Source organism: Eptatretus burgeri, chromosome 12 (assembly GCF_056783735.1).
Source record: "Eptatretus burgeri isolate ZD-2024b chromosome 12, Ebu_testis_v1, whole genome shotgun sequence".
Taxonomy (NCBI): Eukaryota; Metazoa; Chordata; class Myxini; order Myxiniformes; family Myxinidae; genus Eptatretus; species Eptatretus burgeri.
Genome location: NC_140972.1, coordinates 9,924,833 through 9,934,965, shown reverse-complemented (window position 1 = coordinate 9,934,965; position 10,133 = coordinate 9,924,833). Strand labels below are relative to the sequence as shown.

Genomic DNA, 10,133 nt, shown 5'->3' with positions numbered 1-10,133 from the left:
ATTTTTCTGAAGAAAATGTGAACAAACTGGAAAAGACCCATGAAGATTTCCCAGCGTGTGACAGTCACGGATCTTCAACTCAATTTGTACCTCGTACGAGAAGCGTGCTGGATAGACCCCCCCCGCCCCCCAAACCCTTTCTTGAATTTGAATTTGAATTTGAATTTGAATTTGAATTTGAATTTGAACTGTATTGTATTGGCTATTCATGGCCAGTGGAAGGAAAATTTCCATGCGTTTACATGGACGACAGTAAAGAATATCCAAGGTAAATCACCGTCGACTCCGCATTCACAGCTTCTCGCGCTTTTTATTTTAATGCAGTCATTGGCGACCATGGCGGTGTAATCGGCACCACAATGGTGCACCAAAATACTTTTCGAATAAACGATGCAATTTTTATTTTTTGTCGTTACACAGTGTCCGCGTTCGAAGTGACGTCGTGTTTTCGATACCCGTAAGATGTATCTCCCGTGAATATTTCACAGGTAACCGCAGACGTTTTGTTTACCGGAAAGACATTTTCTCTTGCGCCACGTGCTTTCGGCGCCATTTTGTTTCTTAAATCGAAATCGCCATCTTCCACATATCGGTAAGTATGGGCAGTGTATCGTGCTTTGGCTTCTCGTGGTTGACTCGAAATGGTCTTTAGATGTTTATGACAAGTTTGTGCGTTGAACCTGACGGTTGCAGTTTAAAGTGTTTGTGCTTTTCGTTTTACTCTTCAGTGAGGTGCTTTGTTGTTGCTTTCGGGAAATTTATGACTTTTAATTGGATTTGTGACACGTTTTTTTTTTTACTGTTTAATTTTTATCCTTTCGAACATGACGGTTATGTGATTGTATTGTCCTTGCATGAATTTATTGTACACCAGGTGGCGATCAAAATTTACGACCTTTCGTGTTTAACCAAACAAGACCCTTTTTTTATTTTTTTTATATATTTTTTATTTATTTTGAAACTCGTCTCTGGGGTGTTTGGTTCACTCGTTTTTTTTTTTCGTCCTCTCGGGACGATGGAAGAGGTAACATTAAAAATACATGGAGTTGTAAAGATTCACCAAGCGGAAGGCGTTAGGATTCTTACCTTACCTTACCTTACCTTACCTTACCTTACCTTACCTTACCTTCAGTGCTCCGAGGTTTGGGTGAACCGGTCGTGGGAGATCCTTGCTAACTCCAGGAGGTATCGATAATGTTTTGAATTTTGAGTGCCGTGTACCTTGGTGGACAGGAAAGGCTCGATGGGCCTGAGGCCTGCTCGGAGATGGCCGTCGGTGTTGAGACCTTTGCGTTGACAAGTTAATGGGATGTGCTGATCGTGTCAAAACGATGACTCGTTAATCATGGATGTACCCTGTACGTCACCACGTGGTATAATTCGGGATTAGTTTAGGTATGCACTGTACGTTCCTTTAACAATGAGTGATTGGGATATACTGTACTTGGCATAATGAGTAGTTGATTATGGATGTACTGTACGTGGTATAACTTAATTAAGGATGTACTGTACGTGCCGTGAGTGTTTCACTACGGATGTACTGTATGTACCGTGAGTGCTTCATTATGGATGTACTGTACGTGGTATAACTTCATTAAGGATGTACTGTACGTGCCGTGAGGGCTTCATTATGGATGTACTGTGCATGCCGTGAGTGCTTCATTATGGATGTACTGTACGTAGTATAACTTCATGAAGGATGTACTGTACATGGTATAACTTCATTAAGGATGTACTGTATGTGGTATAACTTCATTAAGGATGTACTGTACGTGCCGTGAGTGCTTCATTAAGGATGTACTGTGCGTGCCGTGAGTGCTTCATAAAGGATGTACTGTGCGTGCCGTGAGGGCTTCATTAAGGATATACTGTACGTGCCGTGAGGGCTTCATAAAGGATGTACTGTGCGTGCCGTGAGTGCTTCATTAAGGATGTACTGTGCGTGCCGTGAGGGCTTCATTAAGGATATACTCTACGTGCCGTGAGGGCTTCATAAAGGATGTACTGTGCGTGCCGTGAGTGCTTCATAAAGGATGTACTGTGCATGCCGTGAGTGCTTCATAAAGGATGTACTGTGCATGCCGTGAGGGCTTCATAAAGGATGTACTGTGCGTGCCGTGAGGGCTTCATAAAGGATGTACTGTGCGTGCCGTGAGTGCTTCATTAAGGATGTACTGTTCGTGCCGTGAGTGCTTCATTAAGGATGTACTGTACGTGCCGTGAGTGCTTCATTAAGGATGTACTGTACGTGCCGTGAGTGCTTCATTATGGATGTACTGTGCGTGCCGTGAGTGCTTCATTATGGATGTACTGTGCATGCCGTGAGTGCTTCATAAAGGATGTACTGTGCATGCCGTGAGTGCTTCATAAAGGATGTACTGTGCATGCCGTGAGTGCTTCATAAAGGATGTACTGTGCATGCCGTGAGTGCTTCATAAAGGATGTACTGTGCATGCCGTGAGTGCTTCATAAAGGATGTACTGTGCATGCCGTGAGTGCTTCATAAAGGATGTACTGTGCATGCCGTGAGGGCTTCATTAAGGATGTACTGTACGTGCCGTGAGTGCTTCATTATGGATGTACTGTGCATGCCGTGAGTGCTTCATTATGGATGTACTGTTCGTGCCGTGAGTGCTTCATAAAGGATGTACTGTGCGTGCCGTGAGTGCTTCATTATGGATGTACTGTGCGTGCCGTGAGTGCTTCATTATGGATGTACTGTGCGTGCCGTGAGTGCTTCATAAAGGATATACTGTACGTGCCGTGAGTGCTTCATAAAGGATGTACTGTGCGTGCCGTGAGGGCTTCATAAAGGATGTACTGTTCGTGCCGTGAGTGCTTCATAAAGGATGTACTGTGCGTGCCGTGAGTGCTTCATAAAGGATGTACTGTGCATTCCGTGAGGGCTTCATAAAGGATGTACTGTGCGTGCCGTGAGTGCTTCATAAAGGATGTACTGTGCGTTCCGTGAGGGCTTCATAAAGGATGTACTGTGCGTGCCGTGAGTGCTTCACTAAGGATGTACTGTACGTGCCGTGAGGGCTTCATAAAGGATGTACTGTACGTGCCGTGAGTGCTTCATTATGGATGTACTGTACGTGCCGTGAGGGCTTCATAAAGGATGTACTGTACGTGCCGTGAGTGCTTCATTGAGGATGTAATGTTCGTGTCGTGAGTGCTTCATAAAGGATGTACTGTACGTGCCGTGAGTGCTTCATAAAGGATGTACTGTGCGTGCCGTGAGTGCTTCATTAAGGATGTACTGTGCGTGCCGTGAGGGCTTCATAAAAGATGTACTGTACGTGCCGTGAGTGCTTCATTATGGATGTACTGTACGTGCCGTGAGGGCTTCATAAAGGATGTACTGTACGTGCCGTGAGGGCTTCATTAAGGATGTACTGTGCGTGCCGTGAGTGCTTCATTATGGATGTACTGTGCGTGCCGTGAGTGCTTCATTGAGGATGTACTGTGCGTGCCGTGAGTGCTTCATTGAGGATGTACTGTGAGTGCTTCATTATGGATGTACTGTGCGTGCCGTGAGTGCTTCAGAAAGGATATACTGTGCGTGCCGTGAGTGCTTCATTAAGGATGTACTGTGCGTGCCGTGAGGGCTTCATAAAGGATGTACTGTACATGCCGTGAGTGCTTCATAAAGGATGTACTGTACGTGCCGTGAGTGCTTCATTAAGGATGTACTGTACGTGCCGTGAGGGCTTCATAAAGGATGTACTGTTCGTGCCGTGAGTGCTTCATTAAGGATGTACTGTACGTGCCGTGAGTGCTTCATTAAGGATGTACTGTACGTGCCGTGAGTGCTTCATTATGGATGTACTGTGCGTGCCGTGAGTGCTTCATTATGGATGTACTGTGCATGCCGTGAGTGCTTCATAAAGGATGTACTGTGCATGCCGTGAGTGCTTCATAAAGGATGTACTGTGCATGCCGTGAGTGCTTCATAAAGGATGTACTGTGCATGCCGTGAGTGCTTCATAAAGGATGTACTGTGCATGCCGTGAGGGCTTCATTAAGGATGTACTGTACGTGCCGTGAGTGCTTCATTATGGATGTACTGTGCATGCCGTGAGTGCTTCATTATGGATGTACTGTTCGTGCCGTGAGTGCTTCATAAAGGATGTACTGTGCGTGCCGTGAGTGCTTCATTATGGATGTACTGTGCGTGCCGTGAGTGCTTCATTATGGATGTACTGTGCGTGCCGTGAGTGCTTCATAAAGGATATACTGTACGTGCCGTGAGTGCTTCATAAAGGATGTACTGTGCGTGCCGTGAGGGCTTCATAAAGGATGTACTGTTCGTGCCGTGAGTGCTTCATAAAGGATGTACTGTGCGTGCCGTGAGTGCTTCATAAAGGATGTACTGTGCATTCCGTGAGGGCTTCATAAAGGATGTACTGTGCGTGCCGTGAGTGCTTCATAAAGGATGTACTGTGCGTTCCGTGAGGGCTTCATAAAGGATGTACTGTGCGTGCCGTGAGTGCTTCACTAAGGATGTACTGTACGTGCCGTGAGGGCTTCATAAAGGATGTACTGTACGTGCCGTGAGTGCTTCATTATGGATGTACTGTACGTGCCGTGAGGGCTTCATAAAGGATGTACTGTACGTGCCGTGAGTGCTTCATTGAGGATGTAATGTTCGTGTCGTGAGTGCTTCATAAAGGATGTACTGTACGTGCCGTGAGTGCTTCATAAAGGATGTACTGTGCGTGCCGTGAGTGCTTCATTAAGGATGTACTGTGCGTGCCGTGAGGGCTTCATAAAAGATGTACTGTACGTGCCGTGAGTGCTTCATTATGGATGTACTGTACGTGCCGTGAGGGCTTCATAAAGGATGTACTGTACGTGCCGTGAGGGCTTCATTAAGGATGTACTGTGCGTGCCGTGAGTGCTTCATTATGGATGTACTGTGCGTGCCGTGAGTGCTTCATTGAGGATGTACTGTGCGTGCCGTGAGTGCTTCATTGAGGATGTACTGTGAGTGCTTCATTATGGATGTACTGTGCGTGCCGTGAGTGCTTCAGAAAGGATATACTGTGCGTGCCGTGAGTGCTTCATTAAGGATGTACTGTGCGTGCCGTGAGGGCTTCATAAAGGATGTACTGTACATGCCGTGAGTGCTTCATAAAGGATGTACTGTACGTGCCGTGAGTGCTTCATTAAGGATGTACTGTACGTGCCGTGAGTGCTTCATTAAGGATGTACTGTTCGTGCCGTGAGTGCTTCATAAAGGATGTACTGTGCGTGCCGTGAGTGCTTCATTATGGATGTACTGTGCGTGCCGTGAGTGCTTCATAAAGGATATACTGTACGTGCCGTGAGTGCTTCATAAAGGATGTACTGTGCGTGCCGTGAGGGCTTCATAAAGGATGTACTGTACGTGCCGTGAGTGCTTCATTAAGGATGTACTGTACGTGCCGTGAGTGCTTCATTATGGATGTACTGTGCGTGCCGTGAGTGCTTCATTATGGATGTACTGTGCATGCCGTGAGTGCTTCATAAAGGATGTACTGTGCGTGCCGTGAGTGCTTCATAAAGGATGTACTGTGCATGCCGTGAGTGCTTCATAAAGGATGTACTGTGCATGCCGTGAGTGCTTCATAAAGGATGTACTGTGCATGCCGTGAGTGCTTCATAAAGGATGTACTGTGCATGCCGTGAGTGCTTCATAAAGGATGTACTGTGCATGCCGTGAGTGCTTCATAAAGGATGTACTGTGCATGCCGTGAGGGCTTCATTAAGGATGTACTGTACGTGCCGTGAGTGCTTCATTATGGATGTACTGTGCATGCCGTGAGTGCTTCATTATGGATGTACTGTTCGTGCCGTGAGTGCTTCATAAAGGATGTACTGTGCGTGCCGTGAGTGCTTCATTATGGATGTACTGTGCGTGCCGTGAGTGCTTCATAAAGGATATACTGTACGTGCCGTGAGTGCTTCATAAAGGATGTACTGTTCGTGCCGTGAGTGCTTCATAAAGGATGTACTGTGCGTGCCGTGAGTGCTTCATAAAGGATGTACTGTGCATTCCGTGAGGGCTTCATAAAGGATGTACTGTGCGTGCCGTGAGTGCTTCATAAAGGATGTACTGTGCGTTCCGTGAGGGCTTCATAAAGGATGTACTGTGCGTGCCGTGAGTGCTTCACTAAGGATGTACTGTACGTGCCGTGAGGGCTTCATAAAGGATGTACTGTACGTGCCGTGAGTGCTTCATTATGGATGTACTGTACGTGCCGTGAGGGCTTCATAAAGGATGTACTGTACGTGCCGTGAGTGCTTCATTGAGGATGTAATGTTCGTGTCGTGAGTGCTTCATAAAGGATGTACTGTGCGTGCCGTGAGTGCTTCATAAAGGATGTACTGTGCGTGCCGTGAGTGCTTCATTATGGATGTACTGTACGTGCCGTGAGTGCTTCATAAAGGATGTACTGTGCGTGCCGTGAGTGCTTCATTAAGGATGTACTGTGCGTGCCGTGAGGGCTTCATAAAAGATGTACTGTACGTGCCGTGAGTGCTTCATTATGGATGTACTGTACGTGCCGTGAGGGCTTCATAAAGGATGTACTGTACGTGCCGTGAGGGCTTCATTAAGGATGTACTGTGCGTGCCGTGAGTGCTTCATTATGGATGTACTGTGCGTGCCGTGAGTGCTTCATTGAGGATGTACTGTGCGTGCCGTGAGTGCTTCATTGAGGATGTACTGTGAGTGCTTCATTATGGATGTACTGTGCGTGCCGTGAGTGCTTCATAAAGGATGTACTGTGCGTGCCGTGAGTGCTTCATTAAGGATGTACTGTGCGTGCCGTGAGGGCTTCATAAAGGATGTACTGTACATGCCGTGAGTGCTTCATAAAGGATGTACTGTACGTGCCGTGAGTGCTTCATTAAGGATGTACTGTACGTGCCGTGAGGGCTTCATAAAGGATGTACTGTTCGTGCCGTGAGTGCTTCATAAAGGATGTACTGTGCGTGCCATGAGTGCTTCATAAAGGATGTACTGTGCGTTCCGTGAGGGCTTCATAAAGGATGTACTGTGCGTGCCGTGAGTGCTTCACTAAGGATGTACTGTACGTGCCGTGAGGGCTTCATAAAGGATGTACTGTACGTGCCGTGAGTGCTTCATTATGGATGTACTGTGCGTGCCGTGAGGGCTTCATAAAGGATGTACTGTGCGTGCCGTGAGTGCTTCATTATGGATGTACTGTACGTGCCGTGAGGGCTTCATAAAGGATGTACTGTGCGTGCCGTGAGTGCTTCATAAAGGATGTACTGTGCGTGCCGTGAGGGCTTCATAAAGGATGTACTGTGCGTGCCGTGAGGGCTTCATTAAGGATGTACTGTGCGTGCCGTGAGTGCTTCATTGAGGATGTAATGTTCGTGTCGTGAGTGCTTCATAAAGGATGTACTGTGCGTGCCGTGAGTGCTTCATAAAGGATGTACTGTGCGTGCCGTGAGTGCTTCATTAAGGATGTACTGTGCGTGCCGTGAGGGCTTCATAAAGGATGTACTGTACGTGCCGTGAGTGCTTCATTATGGATGTACTGTACGTGCCGTGAGGGCTTCATAAAGGATGTACTGTACGTGCCGTGAAGGCTTCATTAAGGATGTACTGTGCGTGCCGTGAGTGCTTCATTGAGGATGTAATGTTCGTGTCGTGAGTGCTTCATAAAGGATGTACTGTACGTGTCGTGAGTGCTTCATAAAGGATGTACTGTGCATGCCGTGAGTGCTTCATAAAGGATGTACTGTGCATGCCGTGAGTGCTTCATAAAGGATGTACTGTGCATGCCGTGAGTGCTTCATAAAGGATGTACTGTGCGTGCCGTGAGTGCTTCATTATGGATGTACTGTGCATGCCGTGAGGGCTTCATTAAGGATGTACTGTACGTGCCGTGAGTGCTTCATTAAGGATGTACTGTACGTGCCGTGAGGGCTTCATTAAGGATGTACTGTACGTGCCGTGAGTGCTTCATTATGGATATACTGTGCATGCCGTGAGGGCTTCATTATGGATGTACTGTGCATGCCGTGAGTGCTTCATAAAGGATGTACTGTACGTGCTGTGAGTGCTTCATTATGGATCTACTGTGCATTCCGTGAGTGCTTCATAAAGGATGTACTGTACATGCCGTGAGTGCTTCATAAAGGATGTACTGTACGTGCCGTGAGTGCTTCATTAAGGATGTACTGTGCGTGCCGTGAGTGCTTCATGATGGATGTACTGTGCGTGCCGTGAGTGCTTCATTGAGGATGTACTGTGCGTGCCGTGAGTGCTTCATTATGGATGTACTGTGCGTGCCGTGAGTGCTTCATAAAGGATATACTGTGCGTGCCGTGAGTGCTTCATTAAGGATGTACTGTGCGTGCCGTGAGTGCTTCATAAAGGATGTACTGTGCGTGCCGTGAGTGCTTCATAAAGGATATACTGTACGTGCCGTGAGGGCTTCATAAAGGATGTACTGTACGTGCCGTGAGTGCTTCATAAAGGATATACTGTACGTGCCGTGAGGGCTTCATAAAGGATGTACTGTGCGTGCCGTGAGTGCTTCATTAAGGATGTACTGTGCGTGCCGTGAGTGCTTCATAAAGGATGTACTGTGCGTGCCGTGAGTGCTTCATTAAGGATGTACTGTGCGTGCCGTGAGTGCTTCATTATGGATGTACTGTACGTGCCGTGAGTGCTTCATTAAGGATGTACTGTGCGTGCCGTGAGGGCTTCATAAAGGATGTACTGTGCGTTCTGTGAGGGCTTCATAAAGGATGTACTGTGCGTGCCGTGAGTGCTTCACTAAGGATGTACTGTACGTGCCGTGAGGGCTTCATAAAGGATGTACTGTACGTGCCGTGAGTGCTTCATTATGGATGTACTGTGCGTGCCGTGAGGGCTTCATAAAGGATGTACTGTGCGTGCCGTGAGTGCTTCATTATGGATGTACTGTACGTGCCGTGAGGGCTTCATAAAGGATGTACTGTGCGTGCCGTGAGTGCTTCATAAAGGATGTACTGTGCGTGCCGTGAGGGCTTCATAAAGGATGTACTGTGCGTGCCGTGCGTGCCGTGAGTGCTTCATTAAGGATGTACTGTGCGTGCCGTGAGGGCTTCATAAAGGATGTACTGTACGTGCCGTGAGTGCTTCATTATGGATGTACTGTACGTGCCGTGAGGGCTTCATAAAGGATGTACTGTACGTGCCGTGAGGGCTTCATTAAGGATGTACTGTGCGTGCCGTGAGTGCTTCATAAAGGATGTACTGTGCGTGCCGTGAGTGCTTCATTAACGCTGTACTGTACGTGCCGTGAGTGCTTCATTAAGGAAGTACTGGACGTGCCGTGAGTGCTTACTTACGGATGTACTGTATGTCCCACAATTTGTTGTGGAGTGTTGGGAGGGGAAGGAAGACCCGAAGGTAAGGAGGACCTTGGTGATAAGAGGACTTTGTTTGGACACTATGGTTCGAAAGACTGTTGGGAGGGTTAGGAGGACAATAGGATGAGGAAGCAGTTACAGAAGCACCAAAATGTCCGGCTTCAGTTCATGCAGATCTTTTCATCAAACGTCATCCTATTGTACTGTATGTTCCGTGAGTGTGTGTGTCACCTGCCTGTACACATGGGGGGACACAAAAACAATGCTAGTTTATTTTGGCCAGTGCTGCCACCCACCAACGCAGCATGCACATCCTATCCCCAAATACTATATATATATATATATATATATATATATATATATATATATATATATATATATATATATATATATATATATATATATATATATATATATATATATATATATATATATATATATATATATATCCTCATCCATGCAGATACAATTGATACATACACAAACTCGATTGGCACTCGGTGGTACGCATACTTCTGCCAGGCTGAACAGTTTGTTTTGTATCCCTCTGATAGACCGGATCTTCATCCGGAGCTGAAACAAAATCTAATCGGCTTGTTCTTGGTGCTCACTCAAAATATCCATCAAGTTTTGTCATAACTCGTCCACAACCTTTTGTAATATCATGCTGTATAGCATTTTTTTGTTCCCATCTCTCAACAGCAAAGAATATCTTGTAAAATTCTCATTTCTGGATCCTCATCAAAATCCAATCA

General features: G+C 46.6%; 1 protein-coding gene across 3 annotated transcripts in view; it reads left to right on the top strand.

Annotated features, from left to right (window-relative positions):
- The first annotated feature begins 454 nt into the window (after positions 1 to 454).
- Positions 455 to 10,133, top strand: part of LOC147015059 (heterogeneous nuclear ribonucleoprotein Q-like) — an 84,279-nt gene continuing 74,600 nt past the window's right edge. The window contains exon 1 of one of the 3 annotated variants that reach the window (XM_085849425.1): positions 455 to 592. The gene's annotated coding sequence lies outside the window, so the exon portion shown is untranslated. Of the gene's footprint in view, positions 593 to 1,071; positions 1,186 to 10,133 lie in introns of those variants that run through there. The other 2 variants (XM_085849427.1, XM_085849429.1) reach the window with 2 other exon arrangements.